The 19,082-nt window shown below is 33.7% G+C and overlaps 1 protein-coding gene across 2 annotated transcripts in view; it reads right to left on the bottom strand.

The window, feature by feature from the left end:
• The window catches only part of Gtdc1 (glycosyltransferase like domain containing 1), a 364,166-nt gene that overhangs the window by 269,923 nt on the left and 75,161 nt on the right, over positions 1–19,082 (bottom strand). The window contains exon 1 of one of the 2 annotated variants that reach the window (XM_048345535.1): positions 18,824–18,886. The exons of the other annotated variant lie outside the window; for it this stretch is intronic. The gene's annotated coding sequence lies outside the window, so the exon portion shown is untranslated. Of the gene's footprint in view, positions 1–18,823; positions 18,887–19,082 lie in introns of those variants that run through there. 2 annotated transcript variants of the gene reach the window in all.

Here is a 19,082-nt window from a genome sequence, read left to right as displayed (position 1 = left end):
AGACCACTACTTAGCCTACTAATAGAAAAGGAGGTGAGCTTTGCTTTAAAGTATATAATGGAAAGACTTGAAAAAAATCATATTAACTGAAGTATGCCAGACCCAAAGAAACAGAGATTCCATAGTTTCCCTCATTTATAACAACTAGTATATGTCTAGGATCGTTTGAGAAGAGGAACACAACAGCTAAATAGCTATGTACATAAGACTGTATAAGATGAGGTTAAGTAAAATGACTCCAAGATGTAGAAGCAAGATTTTTCTTTCTTGTTGTTTATAATGTACTATGTGAAGTTATTTCTTTTTTCTTTCATTTTCCCCCTTTGGTTTAAACACTGTTGTCATTGTATTTGCTTTGGTACCCTGTGCACTCCATATACATTTATCTGAATTGGGAAAGGAAAGAACAACAAAATGGTGAGACAAAGGACAAAGGACAAACCAATGCAACAGGGTTACTCACAAAACAATGTTGCAAATGAACTTTACAAGTTGGGGTAGGAGCAGTTGGGGGGAGAGGGAAAGTGGGAAAGAAAAACCAGGGAGAGAGTAGCAATGGTCAACAAGAAATGTACTCAGTACCTTACATATGTAACTGAAAACTTTCTGTACATCATGTTGACAATAAAATTAAATTTAAAAAAGAAAAAATAATAAACACAATTGAAAAACTATGTATATCTTCTGATTCTGTAATACCACTCCTAAACACCAAACCAAGAAATAATCCAGAATCTTTACTGAAGTCTTTGCCCAAATAAAAACCAATATCAATAATCAACAAAAAGATACATCAAGGGCTGGGGATATGGCCTAATGGCAAGAGTGCTTATCTCGTATACATGAAGCCCTGGGTTCAATTCCCCAGCACCACATGTACAGAAAACAGCCAGAAGTGGCGCTGTGGCTCAAGTGGCAGAGTGTTAGACTTGAGAGAAAAAAAGAAGCCAGGGACAGTGACCAGGCCCTGAGTCCAAGCCCCAGGACTGACAAAAGAAAAAAAAAAAAAGATACATCAAGTTAAATAGTGGTGGCCCACACCTGCAAGCCATGCTACTCAGGCGACTAAGATCTAACAATGGCACAGCCAAGCTAGCACAAGCAGGAAAGCACATGAGAATCTTATCTCCAATTAATCATTAAAAACTAAAAGTATAGGTATAGCTCAAGTGTTGAAACATCAGCCTTGAGGGAAAAAAACTGAGACAAGGCCCAGGTCCTGAGTTCAAGCCCCAGCCCCAGCATGCAAATAAACACCACACACCCACACACCCACACACACCCACACACGTGCGCACACAGGTTATTTCATACAGTGCTTGCCAAGCATGCATGAAGCCCTGGGTTCGATTCCTCAGTACCACATAAACAGAAAAGGCCAGAAATTGGGGCTGTGGCTCAAGTGGTAAAGGCTACCTTGAGCAAAAGAAGCTCAGAGACAGAGCCCAGACCCTGAGTTCAAGCCTCAGGACTAAATAAATAGTAGACAAAATTTTTTTAAGTAGTAATCAAAATAATAAAGTATACTAAGTGGCATGAGATACTGTTTGCACTATTAACAACATCAAGTATATAATAATATAAAAAGAGGGCTGGGAATGTGGCCTAGTGGTAGAGTGCTTGCCTAGTATACATGAAGCCCTGGGTTCAATTCCTCAGCACCACATAAAGAGAAAAACCCTCTGGCTCAAAAAGTAGAATGCTGGCCTTGAGCAAAAAAGAAGCCAGGGACAGTGCTCAGGACCTAAATCCCTGGTCGCGTGTGTGTGTGTGTGTGTGTGTGTGTGTGTGTGTGTGTGTGTGTGTAGTCATATATGTATATATGTGTATATATGTTTTTATATATGTTAAAATAAAAGATAGAGTTAGGCAAACGTACACAGGAAGACATAAATGATCCTAGTGGAATTACAAGTGTTGCCATTGTGCTTCATTTTATTCCTCAAGTTGTCTTTATTGAGTATATTTCTTCATTACTTTTTTCTTCTATTACAAGAAACTAAATTTTTTGTTAACTTTAGGGAAAGAAGCCAAGTTGTTTGAATTAACAACTACTTCCCAATTACTGAAGACTCACTCCCTTCCAGCAGCTTGCAAGTAACTTTCAAATTATTCTAACTACTATTGCTATAAAGAAACTTATTAAAAACTAATCAACAAGGGTTAAAACTAATGGTGATTCAGCAATTCACAGCACTATAATCTGGTTTTGCAAATAATTTTTGTCTAATGACTCAAATAAATGTAATCAATTAATTTTAAAATGTGTTTGAATTATTAAATAACTATGTACAGATCAAGACCTTTATTATAAGTAAGTTGCAGGTATTTTTACAAAGAATGCTACAAAATAAATACTATTTTTGTTTACATATACTTCTGAACAGGAAAACAGGACAAACTCACAAGTTTTAAAATTAAGATAAAATGTTAAGGTTCATTTATGCTTTAAACACAGATGTATGGATCTTGAACTTGGGGAAAATACTTAATTAGGGTGAATAAAATTTGAAAGAATTCCTAGTTTCACACTTAATTTCTGAAGTGTCTTAGATTAAGGAAGCAGAAAAACGTTATTTCATAATCAACCATATGTGTTACACATGTTAACAAATGGAATGAAGTGGCTAAATGTTTATCTGATTAATAGAGACAGAGTCTTGCAATTTTAATAGAGTGTCTCATCACATAACCACTCAAATATTGCCAATATTATATAGCTGTAATATGTAGATTATATAACATTAACCAATGGCCATTTAAACCTAACAGAGACATGTTTTAAAATTAATCCCTGGAAACCCTTGTACATCTTAAAATCTATTCAATCTATTTTACAAGTTCATTTTAGAGTAATAAGATAGATGTATTTTTCTGGAATTGTTTTCAATTGTAACCATTTTATTATAGTTTAAAACCATCTATCCTAAAATATTTTCAAGAAAGAAAATAATCTCCCATTAAAAGTTTGCAAATAAGTAAGAAGTAATCACCAGAAAACACAAAAATACTAATAAAAATGATATATCTAATAAGAATAAGGTTAATTTCATCTACAACTACCTACCAATATATGTTACCATATTTGAAAATAAGCATTAACTTGCCTTGGAAAAGAATACCTAATCTTAGGAAAGTGCAACATGGCATTTTTTTAAACTTTACTGCCATTTTGGTGAATCTCTGTCCCAGAGCAGATCACCTTCAACATTAGTACTCTGACCTTGTAGAAAACTGATAAAGCCAATAGTGAGAAAAAAATGAGTTCTTATGAGTGTCCCAAAGAAAATTCTTATGACATGAAAAGCCACATAATATCAATTTGATAACCAACATTTTACTGCCAAAATACAAACAAGATTTCTAGAAAAATATCTACTGTGGATTTGCCAAAACATACAATACAAGAAAAATAAAACTAGTTTGAATTCATAAAAGTCTAGAATCCCTCTACAAACTCTAAATATACATAAAAAATATTTTCTTCATCAGTTCATGTTGATAGCATTCAGTTTCACAACCATTTATATTTGGCTTCACTGACCTTCTGCTAACATATTTGTCAAAAGTCCCTTCACACACACAGCCTTATCTCCTTCAGTTATATTTCATACTTTTCTTCCAATCAAGAAGCAATTGCATAAGGTATGGAAAGATTATTTTCTAGTGATGCCATTTTCAAAAGTCAATTACAATATTCAAAATATTCTGTTGTCACAACCGAAAAGAAGTTGCTTACTGAAGTGATAGTCTTCCATTTCACTGCCTTAAAAATTAAGCTGGAATGGATAATAAAAGTGTTTTCTGACTATATATCTTTAACATTCAAATCTTTTTTAAACAAATATGAATCTATAATTAGATTTCTTGGGTGCAATCTATAGAAAATAGAATTTTAATTTTCTGGGAGCAATATATATATATTTTTTTTGGGGGGGGGGGTCAGTTCTGGGCCTTGGACTCAGGGCCTGAGCACTGTCCCTGGCTTCTTCCTGCTCAAGGCTACCACTCTGCCACTTGAGCCACAGCGCCGCTTCTGGCCGTTTTCTGTATATGTGGTGCTGGGGAATCGAAGCTAGGGCCTCGTGTATCCGAGGCAGGCACTCTTGCCACTAGGCTATATCCCCAGCCCGGGAGCAATATTATTTAAAATCACAAAATTTGTATCTACAATATCAGAGCTTTCAAAAATGTAAAAAACAATCCGTTAGGGCTGGGAATATGGCCCAGTGGCAGGAGTGCTTGCCTCGTATACATAAAGCCCTATGTTCGATTCCTCAGCACCACATATATAGAAAAGGCCAGAAGTGGCGCTGTGGCTCAAATTGGCAGACTGCTAGCCTTGAGCAAAAATAAGTCAGGGACAGTGCTCAAGCCCTGAGTTTAGCCCCAGAACTGGCCCCCCCCCAAAAAAAAAATCCTTTACCTAACTTTCTTATTTTGTCAGTTTTATCTTTACCAGACATGTCCTTAATAAACTGTGTGCCTACTATAGGTTTAGCCATAATTATTCCATGTGTTTAGGCAGTGATCTTCTATACAGATACATCATCTTAATTGAAGTAAGTATAAGTCATCATATAAATCGTAAAAAAAAATCGGGAGCATAGGGGATAGTGGCTAATGAAGACTGGGGTACAGCAGCTATTTTACATATGGATGGCAAACAAGACCATACTGATGATGACATGATAATCTAAATAAAGACCAAAAGAAGACTGGAAATATGCTATCTTGATCTGGACTTAAAGTGATCCAAGCAAGAAAAGTAAGCCCTCCAAGACAATATACTTGTCCTATGCAGAAAATAGGTATGTTTGCATTGCTGAGAGAATAAACTAATTTGTTTTATGATTTGTTTATGATTACTCATAAATTATACTATTTTAGGACATTAAGAAGGCCAAATTACAATATCTCACCTCAGAAGTGGATATCATTAAATACAGAATGACAGATGTTATAAGATCTGGGTCTCAAAGAGGGACCAATTACTAGCCTTTCTTCAACAAAATGAACCAAGAACACAGAAAATGGAGCTAAGGAAATGTGACAACACAACTTTATCTCCTGCTTTTCTTCTAAAATTCAAGCTAAATTACTCTTAACCGCTTGGTAATTATCATAGGAGAATCCTATTTTTCTTTAATTTTTATTGTCAAGGTGATGCACACAGAGGTTCCAGTTACATACTTGATTGAGAGTACAACTCTTGTCAAACTTATTACCTCCTCCCTCATTTTTCTCCCACCTTCCCTCCTCCCCAACCCCCACCCCAAGTTGTACAGGCAGTTTACAACATATTGTCTTGTAACTATTGCTGTTGCATTGGTTCCTCTCACCATTTTGATGTTGACCTTCCCTTCCCTAATTCAGAGAAACATATAAAACACCCAGGATACCAAAATCAAATACAGTGACAACAGGGGCTAAACCACAGGGAAAATAAACAAACAAAAAAAACAAATAATTTCACATATAACATTAAAAATAATAACAATGATAAACTGCTTGTTTCCACTGCTTGTTTTGCTTAGCATCATCTTACATGATCACATGTACATAGCTATTGAGCTACTGTGATCATCTGCTAGGACTATTCTAGACATATACTAATTATTACCAATGAGGAAAACCATAAAGTCTATGTTTCTTTGGGTTTGGCTCACTTCACTTAGTATGATTTTTTCCAAGGCTTTCTATTTCCTTATGAACAGGGCAATGTTATTCTTTCTGCTAAAAGCACAGAATTCCACTGTGTATATATGCCACAATTTCTTGATTCATTCATCTACTGAGGGGCAAGTGGGTTGTTTCCATATTTTACTATTTTAGTAAATAGTGCTGCAATGAACATGGTTGTGCTGGTAGCTTTGTGATCCTATGGGTGAATACCCAAAAGGGGGTTGATAGGTTATAGGGGAGTTCTATGTTTAGCCTTTTGAGGAACCTCCATACTGCTTTCCAAAGTGGCTGAACAAGTTTACACTCCCACCAACAGTATAGTAACTCCCTTTTGGCCACATCCCTGCTAGCATCTGTTATTGGTTTTCTTGATAGTAGCCATTCTAACTGGGATGAGGCGGAATCTCAGTGTTGTTTTGATTTCATTTCTTTTATGGCCAGAGATATTGAGCACTTCTTCATGTGAATCTTAGAGTTGAATGTCTTAGACAAGTAAGACTCTATATTTTGTGTCTCTAAATTCTAAACATCTTCCCTCCTCTACAATAACTGAGTGACCATTCCAAAAATGAACCTGAATCCTAGAATGTAATTGTGACAGATGTATGGACACAGATCTAATTAGGTGAAAAGTACAAGCTGTAAATGCACTTTAGAGAAAAATAAAGGGAGAAAATATTGGCAGAGATGCAGACAGACATTACTGTACAAATCACAATGGAGAAACTCAAGAAATTTGAAAAAGCAAGGCAATGTTGCTCCTCTAAAAACCAACAACATATCAATAACCAAAGTAAAATACTGAAATGGTTGAAATCCCAAAGAATTTAAGATCATTCATTAGAGGGTAATTGATTTCAAAAGGGAATGAAGCAAATAAATGAAGTAAGGAAATTGATTCACTTTGCATTAGACAATAGCAACACTGATGAGAAACTCAACAAGGAAATCGAGGTGCCTTTTAACAAAAAAAGGAAATATTAGAAATGGAAAAACTTTTAATAAATAAAAAATTATAAACACAGTGGAAAACATTACAAATAGACTAGATCAAGAAGAGGAAAGAGAATGAGAATAAAAGGCAGTGTCAATATTATATTCGGGGAACAATAAAAAAAGAATAAAATAAACAAAACATTTCACCAACAACTAGAATTACACACTTTTAATAGCAGCTCATGGTACTTTCTCAAAAATAGAACAAAATTTGTGTCATTAAAAAAAAAATCTCAACAATTACAAAAAGAAAGATAATATCCAGTACCATATGAGATCATAATGGAATAAAATAATATACCAATAATATTAAAAGAAACTATAAAAATAAAAGGAAATTGAACAATACACTTGAGTGATCAGCTGGACATTGAGGATATCATGGAACAAATTTTTTAATTTCCCAAATCAATTAAAAAAGGAAAATACAACTTATCATGACTTTTAGATCACAGCAAAGACAATTTTCTGTAGGAATTCATCACTATGATTACCTACATTGAACATCAGGGAGACCTCATAGAAATAACCTAGTGTTATACATCTCAGTATCTTAGAAAAACAAGCCAAACTCAAAACTAGGATATTAGCTGGACATTGATGGCTTAGGCTTGTACCTAGCTACTCAGGAAGCTGAGATCTGAAGATCAAGGTTCAAAGCCATCCCAAGCAGGAAAGTCTTTAAGAATCTTATCTCCAACTAAGCACCAGAAAACTGGAAGTGGCACGATGGCTCAAAGTAGAGCATTAATCTTTGAGCAAAAGAGCTCAGGGACAGCACCCAGAGACTGAGTTCATGCCTCACAACTGACAAAAAGTAAAAGTAAAAGAAAAAACAGGGGATGAAAAGTAACGTAATATACAGTAAAAGGGCACCTTCAATTAATGAAACAATAAGTTGTTCTTTGAAAGGACAAACAAGAATGATAAACCCTAAGCCAAACTAATCAGAAGAAACAGAAAGCAGACCCAAACCAGTAAGTCAGAAATGAAATAGAAAACACAAATGAAACCTAGCTTATCATTAAGGAATGTTAAAATTTACAATACTATAAAGTGAAAAATCTAGAATAAATAGATAAGTCTAGACACACATGACCTACTAAAATTAAATCCAGACAATACCAACAAAAAAAAAAAACTTTATCATAAGAAGCAATGAAACTCTCCCTTCTCTCTGGCCATGGATCATCTCGGCCGCAGGCCAGCAGTTCGGTAATAAACTTTTCTCTTCTGCCTGAATACCATGTGACATTCTCCTTTACCAGCTACCTACGTTAAAAAACTAACATATATGGTGCCTTGTGACTCGGGAAGAGCTTAAGAGTCAGGACAGGCAGAATTCCCCTCCGGTTCTCTGATGCTCCGTCCGCCACTTCTGCCAGCTTTAAATCTGTGCTAAAACTCTCATCACATCTACGGAGTTTTGTCATTGCAGAATTCTGCCCCTACCTCATGAGACTTCTTCCAGGCTTCATTTAAGGACTGGCATCTACCATCAATGGACCCTGATGCTCCCCTTCTCCAGGAGGGGCCACAGGGTTTTCCATTTCCTTATGATTTCTCTGAAGAGGAAATAAACACTGAGATTCTACCTCAACCCAGTTAGAATGACCACAATCAAGAAAAATAACAATAACAGATGAGTGTATTTGCTCTACCAGGCAGCTAAAGCAATGAGACCCACCAACCATGGAATGACACCTCAAAAATGTGAGCCAAAATAAAATGTTCTTCCATTTAAAAAAAAAAAAATTAGCAATGAAACAGAGGCAGAACACGAGACTCTCCCAACAAAAGATGGACAACAATCACTCATGCCAGCAACATTAGTTATAAGAAAACTGTGACCTAGAGTATCATAGGTCAAAGCTATTCTGGGCAAAAACTTCTGCAAGACTCCATCTCCACTTAAGATCCCACATCAACTAGAGGTATAGCTCAAGAGGTAAGAGTGTCGACCAGTAGCCAAAAAAAAGCTGAGCATTGCCTATATAAAAGAAAAGACAAAGGGAACAAGGAAAGAACTAGATAGCTTCACTGATGAATTATACCAGATATTTTAAAAAATGATTCTCACATTATTACATTTAAAAAAAGAAAAAAAGGATGCTACCAAACTCATGCTACAGATTTAATATTGTCCAGATGCCAAATCCAAGATAAAGTAACAACAGAAACACAAAACTATACAGCAATTTCCTTGATGAATATAGATTTTTAAATTTTTCAATAAAATTTTTAGGAGCTGAATTTAACAATGTACTACAACGATGATATATCGTAATTAAATTGGTTTCACTTACACAAATTGCCTCAATCCTTCTTGCACTGTAGTTGTACATATGCATGCATACTCCCCAACCAGATTTCAATTTATTGAAATCATGTTTGTTTCTTTATGAAATCCAGCAAAGTGCCTCATTCAATTAATATATTTTGATTTGGCATAGTCATAATTGCATAATCATCATCCAGTGAATTGTTCAGACATTACTATGGAACCTAACTACTGAAGTAAGTCCCAAATTATTGCAGATATTACTGAAGTTAAACAGAACAAACGATAAAAATATAAGACACTTAAAATATGAGACCTTATTTTGGAAGCATAAAATCAAAGATGAATGAGGAAATGCAAAGAATAAAGACACTTACATGAGGAAGCATCATTGTCAAGGATACTAAAATAATTTTTCTTAAAATATTTATTAACTGCCACTATGACTCAAATACTACACTACTGAGAATAGTAATGTAAAAATAGTGACAGGTGCCTGAAATTTATAGACAATATTCTTAAATGTAAACTGTTAGCCTATAAATTATTTCAAAATATACGACCAAAATATCAGTGAAAAGGCCAAATGCAACTCCTAAGACCCAATTCCATATTAAAATCTAGGAAACTATCTTGCCTACACTGTGATAATGTAGGAACTTTCTACTAGGACTGTTTTTGAATGTTAAAAGGATTCCTTTATTCTCAGTAACTATAAACTGTTCAGATAGAAAATTTGAGTTCCATACACTTGGATACATTCCCTGCTTTGAGATAAGTTCTATCCATGCACAGGTTGTTTTAGTAATTAAGGTACCAGCAACCCTGCCATCATGAATGAAAAGGGAGGAATTTATTAAAACAGTGTTATACAGGGGATGCTGTACGGATATAGTGGAGAGTTGTTCACCTTGTCCTCTGATGTCCTCTGATTTGAAAATGAATGAAAATAGAACAAAGAGAATTTCAGTGAGACACTGGAACAGTGGTGAGGCATTATTTGCCTTACCAAATTATGCAATTCAATCTGTAGATTGTTTTTCAAATTTTTATTATCAAACTGATGTACAGAGAGGTTACAGTTTCATATGTTAGGCATTGGATACATTTCTTGTACTGTTTGTTACCTTGTCCCTCATACTCCCCTCCTGCCTCCCCCTTTCCTTTCCCCCCATGAGGTGTTCCGTTCACTTACACCAAACAGTTTTGCAAGTATTGCTTTTGTAGTTGTCTGTCTTTTTTTACCCTGTGTCTCTCAATTTTGGTATTCCCTTTCAATTACATAGTTCTAATACCAGTATAGATGGTTTCCAATATACTCAGATAAGATTACAGAGATAATGTAGATACAACCACAGGAAGGTGATATAAGAACATCATCAATAATAGAAGCTACAGATACACATGGGACGTTGAAAGTAGTTACAACTGTGATATAACAATCGTTTCCATAACATGGAGTTCATTTCACTTAGCATCATCTTATGTGATCATAAGGGTATAGCTATTGGGCTCTTGTGATCCTCTGCTGTGACGTGCCTAAACCTGTAGTAATTATTCCCAATAAGGGAGACCATAGAGTCCATGTTTCTTTGGGTCTAGCTCATTTCACTTAGTATAATTTTTTCCAGGTCCTTCCATTTCCTTACAAATGGGGCAATGTCATTCTTTCTGATAGAGGCATAAAATTCCATTGTGTATATGTACCACATTTTCCTGATCCATTCGTCTACTGAGGGGCATCTGGGTTGGTTCTAGATTCTAGCTATGACAAATTGTGTAGATTTTTAATAAAGAGGCTACCTACTTTCTTCTACCAAGATTAAGGGAAAACAAACAGTTGTAAAGATTACCACTCCAGCTTTTTATTATTATGATTATTATTTTTCATTATTTTGTGCATTTGAACACAGGGCCTGTGCTCTTGTTCCAGCCTGATCCACACCTCGAATTCTGACTCTTTAACAGGTTAACTGGAGATTAGTCTTTCAGATTTACCGGCCCAGCCAGGCTTGAAAAGTGATCAATAGATCTCAACCTCGTGAGTAGCTAGGATTACTGGTGTGAGCCTCTGCTGCATGCCAAGTTTTCTTTTGGACATTAAAAGTCCTATTGTACATAGCCATTTGCATGTGTATTGAAAAATATGAAGCTGTCACCTTAAGAATTAAAAGAAATATATACCTCAAATGCCATTGAAGATAATATCTGATTTAATACGCCCTGATAATATCTGATGCTTCTGAATTGTATATCAACATCTGTAACATAAACTATCAAATAATTTTAACTCCTTATGAGAAATCCTAATATATAAATACTGAAAAATATCTTTCCTTGATAAATATATACTTAGAATTTTAAATACTATTTTTAATTTGTTCCCAACAGTGTTAAATCATTTTGAAAATTTCCTATAACCTTCACTCAAAACAACTTTGATATCATCACACTGATGTCCACTTAATTAGAATTCAACAATTTAGTCCAGAATTCTTCAGAATTAAAAGCTTTACCATACTCTTTAAATGTGTAGTCTATAGAAAATAGTATCTAATATATTTCTTGTGTTTCTTTCTTTTTATTTCTTTCTTTCGAAATGTACTGAAAGTTGGTATATACTTGCTATACTAAGTGTAAAAACACAAGATGACTCCATTATAGTTCATACCTATAGCAAGAGAATCACACTAATAACAAAATGCCAATATATACACCATTGGCATTCAACAGAAAAAAATCTAGTAACTATATAAGTTCAGTACTCAGAAAGTTCAAAGGTAAAAGCAGCTAACCAACTAAGAAATTGAACAAGTATAACAGATACATCAGATTATATTAATACATTAATTCAAATTGTAATCCCTATTCTTTTGCCTCCCTCCCAAAGAAAGGTTGGAAAAGTAAAATACTATTTCTCTCATTCTAAGGACAATTGTGAGATATTTCTATGTAAGATACAGGCTGAAAATACTGTGAGCAGGTATCCTTGTCCAAAAAAAGGAAAGAAGAGGGAGGTCTCCCTGAGAAAAAAGCTTCTGAACTTTCCCTTTGATTTTCTTCTTCCTTGAAAGCAAACAAAATGTTTAAAGGTGGACAATTAAGCACTGAAATAAGAGCAAAAGCTGTGTGCTACTACCTTGGGAAAGGAAGATGTTACCTGAATTCTGGTTGACATCAGCTCCCTGTGAATTAAGTGCCTTCCGAATTCTTCAAGAAATGAAACTAATAAGACCTTTATTCATAGAAGTCATCTTACTAGGATTTTCTACTTGGAGCCAAGGATATTTTTAACATTAGAAGAAAGCAACAAAAAGGAGTTATTTGACTTAGACTAATTAGGCTTCGTCTTTTTTGATTTAGGTATGATTAGTCCTTACTATCTAGAAGAAATAAAAATAATTTCAAATTTTTATTCCTTTAATTTACATTTAATTTTCCACCAATACTAGTTGAAAGAAATAAACTTACTAATAACTTATTAATCTCCCACGTAATATTGCCATTATTATATTATCGTATTCTAGATTTTCCATATCTCCCTAAGGTAATGATCATTCTCTATGTACATTCTCTTGCACAAATTTTAAATATGTAATGTTCTTGGAATAATTTCTATTATACAGTGCTGAAAAGATCCATTAATTTCAATCACCACCAATTCCACATACCACAATACTTTTTCTGCTCTTTTTGTTCAAATATATTTCACTGTGGCCATTCAAAGGAAAATTACACATTCCAATAACATTTGAGTTCCTCTCAGTTACCCTTTCAGTGGTTCATGGTAATGATAGAGTAAAAAAATCAAGCTCTTCACAGGCTTTCTTTCCCCTGCTCCCCATTTGGTAGAATTTCAACATCCAATCTCCTGTGCCAAAAAGCAGTGGGTAATGTCTAATGTTCTTCTCCAACAGTAGTTTACTTTTGGGAGAAAAAGAGGGAGAGTATGGAAAAAATATTCATTCCAGTTTAGAAAGAATCAGCATATCCCAGCATATGGGATAAGCAACTCTTAACCTATTTTCCTAAAATAAAATTATAGAACCATAGTAATTTATAAAAGGGGAGAGAAAGAAATGTTTCAACTATAGTTGAGTATAGGTAATTGCTAAATAAGGTAAAATTACACAAGTTATCTGGCCTTAAGTTCTGAAATCAGAAAACAATAACCTTAATATGCATAAAATCTGCAGATTACACATTCCTTAACACTGTTCATAAGCAAAGGCTTTCACTGTAAAATAGGTTAAGAACTACATTCCTTTTTCCTGACTCTGCAAGAGCGGAATAAATAAAGATAATAAGTGTAGTCAGATAACATAAATGCTATCATTTTAAAACCAGTATTCAAAGACAATCTACAACAATCCCTATGATCACACAAGAACATTCAGAGAATGTCAAGACTCCCTTGTTTATAACCTCATTTCACTTCAATTTCATTTGAAGTTATCTGTTTCAAAACAAATAGATCTGGAGTCCTTACATGATACAAAGTCCTTTCTCACAGGCTCACTTTTATTTGGTTATCTTTTTAGGTGCACTAAAGATTGAGTTTACAATAAACTGAACAGACAGCATACAAAAGGCTTTTAGAACTATACCATATGGTCCAAGGAAGGGAACAATCTGGACCATTCCCACTTCAATCTGTAAGCTAGTCCACCTCTATAACACATTATACCACTGTAATAACATATTATGATAGAAACGTAAAAGTGAAAATAGTCTATCTTTAGCAATACCAAGCAAGCACACTTTCAAAATTTTAGTGATCAACTTAATAAGCAATATATATTCTGAGACTTTCAGATAAACACTAGGCATGCAAAACTATGCTACTATTCAAAGAAACAATATTTAAGCATGGGTATTGTGGGTATTCAACTTATGCTTCAGAAATTTAGAAGAGTAAAAAAACACTTTTACAGGGGCATATTGGCAGTGGCTGATATAACAGATGACACATTCTTGGAAATCAAATAAAAGCAATAGGGAAATACCCATTGTTGCTGGTGAAGGCCTAATCACATGGACACAGCTGGAACCAATGTAGATCATTCATTAATAAAATCGTATTGTAGTCGCCACTTTTATGCATTTCAATTACTGCTATAGGCAAATCCCTGAAATTCTTTGTTCAACATTAGTAAGATTGTTTTAATGGGAAATGTGAGAAGATTTAGGACAGAGAAAAAAATATTCTCATACTAAAAATGAGATTAGCTCAAAAAGCTAAATGTCACATTACCTTGCATACACTATCAGCAGCTTAAAATATGCAGTGTAAACCTAGAAAAGCAGAACTCATATGGTACCACAGATAATAAGTGAGCAGTGTGAGATGCCACATAAAACATATGAAATACTTGTGAAAGGATTTTACAGAATGATAACATAACATGCTAGGGGTGGGAAAAATTAAAATGTATCAAAAATTAGAAAGGGTGTTAAAAGAACCCTTTCATGAAGTATTTTCTATTGAATTTTAATCTTTCACCCTAGGTCTAAGGGCAGATCACTCGTTTAACATATAAACTTACAAATCATTATTTGTGATTATGTTACTTACTTGATATCAACTAAGACATTAAAATCATTAACCAAGAGTTACATTTGAAAACTATATTGATGTTTAAATGAAGTAAAATATTAGTTATTATAATAACCTCGGTGTTTAATACAATAAAATCCTCCATAAAATAATAAATAGTTCTTATCCAGATTGTCTGTTATCAAATAAATTATTTTCCATATTCCCATAAATACAACAATTGAGTTACTATATCATAAATTTTGAAAACTATGCAGAAAAATAAACATAAAACAACCTTACCTACAATTGGAAAGTAGAATTTATTACTTACAAAATAGAAAACTCAACAGCACTAATCAAGAAAAAGTTACTTAGCCATTACAATTCTTAAACCATCCTATTGCTCTCCTATGTTCAGAGGTAGTTAGAATAAAGATGATGAATGTTCCACATCGTCGACTAAAAGATACATTCTCACCACAGAAAAAAAGAAAAGTTATATTACAGCAGAAAATAAAGTTAATAAACTTTTAATATGAAGTAAACATCATTTAATATGTGTGAACATGAAGAATGAGATTATTGTTCATGTTATCGTTGATCAACAATTTTAATGTTATAAGACCTTGGAACTAGGAAGTCTAGACAGTCATAGCTTATAAACTATACCAGCTTCCCACTAAAAGTCTTAATGATATTCCTTTTCACAATACAGTTATAATTCAGAAGCTTAAAATGTTAAAGACTCAATCAATACAATAGGGAGCCCACCCAAATTCTTTTTAATACCTCTGCAGAAAAGAAAAAGGCACTTTAATACAAGTTTTAACAAATAGCATTGAGGACAATAAGCAGTTGTAGTATTACATGCACATTATACATTTTTAAAAATTGTGTTTATTTTGCTTAAATAATGAGCCAATTATGTTTCTTAACCTGTCTTCAATGAGGGAATATAACAGGTGAGTTTATCTAGTGAGCATCTCTAATATACCTGTTTTCTAAACCCACTTAATAATTTTCAACCATTTTCTAAGTCAAAAATACATTTTGAGACCAAAAAACAGGACAAAACAAAAAACTAGTTACATGGCACAATTTTATATCTTCATGTATCCAGAATAGATATATTTCCCAATATATATGGCACACAAAAATACTTCACATTAGTAATTCTAACATGCACCACTGTTTATTTTCCTCTTAATCACATTTGTTGTATTATTACAAAAATACATGAGTTTTTCCTTCAAAGTAATTTTCGTATTGTCAAGTCACTATTTTTTCAATAACTCAAAATAATATGAATCTCCTCCGTAAAAATCTGCTTATTTATTCTCCTCTTGATCATAAAACATTAATTTTTAAAATAGATCCCTTGAAAGAAAATCATTTGTTTTTAGTTAATACAACAGAAAATACATTTATACATTTTGAGGAACATTCTAACTTTCGCAGACCAAGTGCTCATAGTAAAATATATAACTTCTTGCTCATATTAGATTCACTGAAATCTCATGATACCACATTTTCACACTCTAACAGTAAGTTGCTAGCTGTAATTTCATGACAATTGGGAAATTTTAAAAAGCATTTCTCTATTTTGATTTTAAGAGAGGAATTTAAATATACTCCATTTACTTTCATAGAAATTCACTTGCTTACTTTAGCTATACTCATCAGATCTTCTAAAAATGAGTATTCAACTTATAAAAGATATGCACTGACCTGGGTTTTAGATTTTAAAAAAATGACAGATCTTTTGTTTTCAAGAGATATTTTGCCATAAAAAAAATCCATGTAATCCAAGTCCTAAAGTTTCCATCCAAATAATAAGCTGTATGACAGACAAGATTCCAACCAATCAAAAATATCAGGTAAACAGGGCCAAAGCCATTAATACTCATAGGGGTCTTTCACAAAGTGTGGCCAAAGCTGCAACTGTAAAGGAAATCTCAATGAAGCTGGAAAAGTTAAAATCAGTACAAGGTTGGATTGGGGTTTTTTTTTTTGTTTGTTCATTTGTTTTCATAAGAAGCAATGGCATTTACTAAATATGAAAGTTGTAAAAGGAATAACATTTTATAAAGATAAAAGTTTTTTTCACAATGGTGCTCTGAGTGAAGAAAGAGGAGGACAAAGAGGAAAAGAAATGTTGTAAGTAGCAAAGATCAAGACTTGCTGCCTTCCTTCAGTGATCCTGTGAGGATAGACTCTCTGCCTCATGAAAAGCCAATGCCAGAACCAAGCTATATACAAAACATTTTGGCTGCAAGCCTGTAACAGTGCCAGGCTGTTTGTTATTTTTGTGCTAGACTCCCTGAATTGAGACAGTGTGGGATTGTCACTTTGATGCACATTAGAGAACAAAAAATAATATATTAAGAGGCGGGAGTGAATTTTTTCCCTCCTTTAAAATCAGGTTAACATTTTGTTTTCTTTGACAGGTCTTGAAAAGACCCAAGGAACAAGATTTATGCTGAAGAATGTATCAATTGCCTAACAAAATTAATATTGAGTACAATATTGTTGACAGTTTCAGAGCCATGTGAGATTAACATTTTTAAAATTCAGACTTTACAAGGAGTCCAAGTCATATAGCTATCCACTTAAGAGGCCAGAAACCAAGAAATACATGATTCACAATTATATAATCTTATTTAAAATCTGATAATAAGAAAATAGGCTATAAAATCTGGCACAAAAAGAAAGAATTAACATAAATATTGCAATTTTTAAGACAATACACAGATGCAACTTTGTCAGATACTATTCTGGCCTCAATTTCTCCAAAATTAAAAAATCTAAGGAAACGATTATAACATCAGAATCTGAATGTTTTATGTCTTCACAAGGAACATGAAAGTTATTTTTTTAATATGCTGTAAGGATAAAACCACAAATCATCTAGAAAAATCGTCTCTGCTATCCTATTCAATTCTGTACTAAAAGCAAAACTAACACAAATGAGAAAGCCAAGTGTGCCCTGTTTTATCCCTCAACTAAATATACCATTTGAATCTAGTGACTAAAAACACCAATAAGCCATTATCTCCTAGAGTATGACCTTTTTCTCTCTAATATTCCAGATAAGTAGAGGTGGAGGTCCATTTTCTATAAAGCAAATGAAAATACAGAATGAACTGTGACAAGCCCAGAGCCCATGCTGGTATATTTTACACTAACCTCAGCATCATCTACAAGCAGTATGCTTCTCCCTTCCAATAAAGGGAGAAAAAGTTGTACTACTAATACAGTGTTGATAAAAAGCACCAAAAGTCTACTGGTCCCTTCCTCCTGCATTAGATCAGCTGTTAAAAGAAGACCAATGGCTCTTACAGAAATAGCAAGAACTAAAACACTTGCCTCAGATGTCACACATGGAGGCATGAAGCATTTACCACCTGAGCCTATCTAATTTCCAACAAAATGATCTCCTGCCCAGTTTTGTTCATGGCCACAGAATCTTATAACAAAGTCACGATCAGTGTTCAGAAAGGCGGTGGGGGATGACTGTGAGGAAGAAACTGAGTGAAAACAGTGGCCAAATTTCACACAATGTCCATGTTTCTCTTATGATTCAAATTAATGCCTGTGCACAACGCTTTATGATGACAAAAGCTGTATCAAAGAGTTCAGGTAAAGTGGTTAACTTTGGGTGGCATGAATAAGTGTGTCATGTAATTAAAGAAACATTATTTTGCATCTCACTGTTTTCCTTTTACATTTTTCTTTCTTTCCACTAATATATACTGTTGATGCTATTACTATGTGAGACATTGATAGTTGTAGGCAAGGTACTGATGTATTGCCAAGGTGGTCAAAAGAATGATATCTGGCTGGCTTTAATTCAACAACGAATGTAAGGCAAAGCAGAAAGTAAAAGCAAAAAGGTGTAGAAACGAGGAAATAGGCCTATTTTTTTTTCTGTTCATTAGTACAGTGGATGAAATGAGAGGAAAATCTGGAAAAAGCAGCCAAGCTAACTCAATTACAAAGAAAGATTAAAGGAGTTGAATGTGTGTAACTTGGCTAACAACCAAGAGAAAATATGCAAGCTGTCCACAACTCTCCAAAAGTATATACATTTTTTAAAGTGGGCAATTTTCATCTACTATAGAAAGGTGAATATATAAAATAGTGAGATAAAATAAAGAAATTTGATTTCAAAGAAATGATCTGGTACAACATAACAAAGGCTGCTTCCTTCTCTTCAGAAATATTACCTTCCTGATCCACCTGAACAACATATGACAAGAAATGTCACATACTTGTAGGAGAATGAATTGATGATTTTTTAAATCAATGAATTGTTTACTTACTTGATAATTCAGGTAGACTGATGTTTTTTAACATATGCCCAAATCTGGTCTAATGTTAAGGTACCTATAAAATAAAAAATAGTTAAAATGTAATCTTCAAAATAAATCCAGTTTGAATTCTGTATCCTGACATACACAAGAGCTGACATAGATGATCTAGTCTGTTCTTCAATATATTAAGATAGGAAAAGAATTACCAAAAATTGACATTATCTAAGTGATGCTTCACTAATTTTAAATAGGAAATTTTTAATCTTCC

Source organism: Perognathus longimembris, chromosome 4 (genome assembly GCF_023159225.1).
Source record: "Perognathus longimembris pacificus isolate PPM17 chromosome 4, ASM2315922v1, whole genome shotgun sequence".
NCBI classification, from domain to species: Eukaryota; Metazoa; Chordata; class Mammalia; order Rodentia; family Heteromyidae; genus Perognathus; species Perognathus longimembris.
This window is presented reverse-complemented; position numbering and strand designations above follow the sequence as displayed.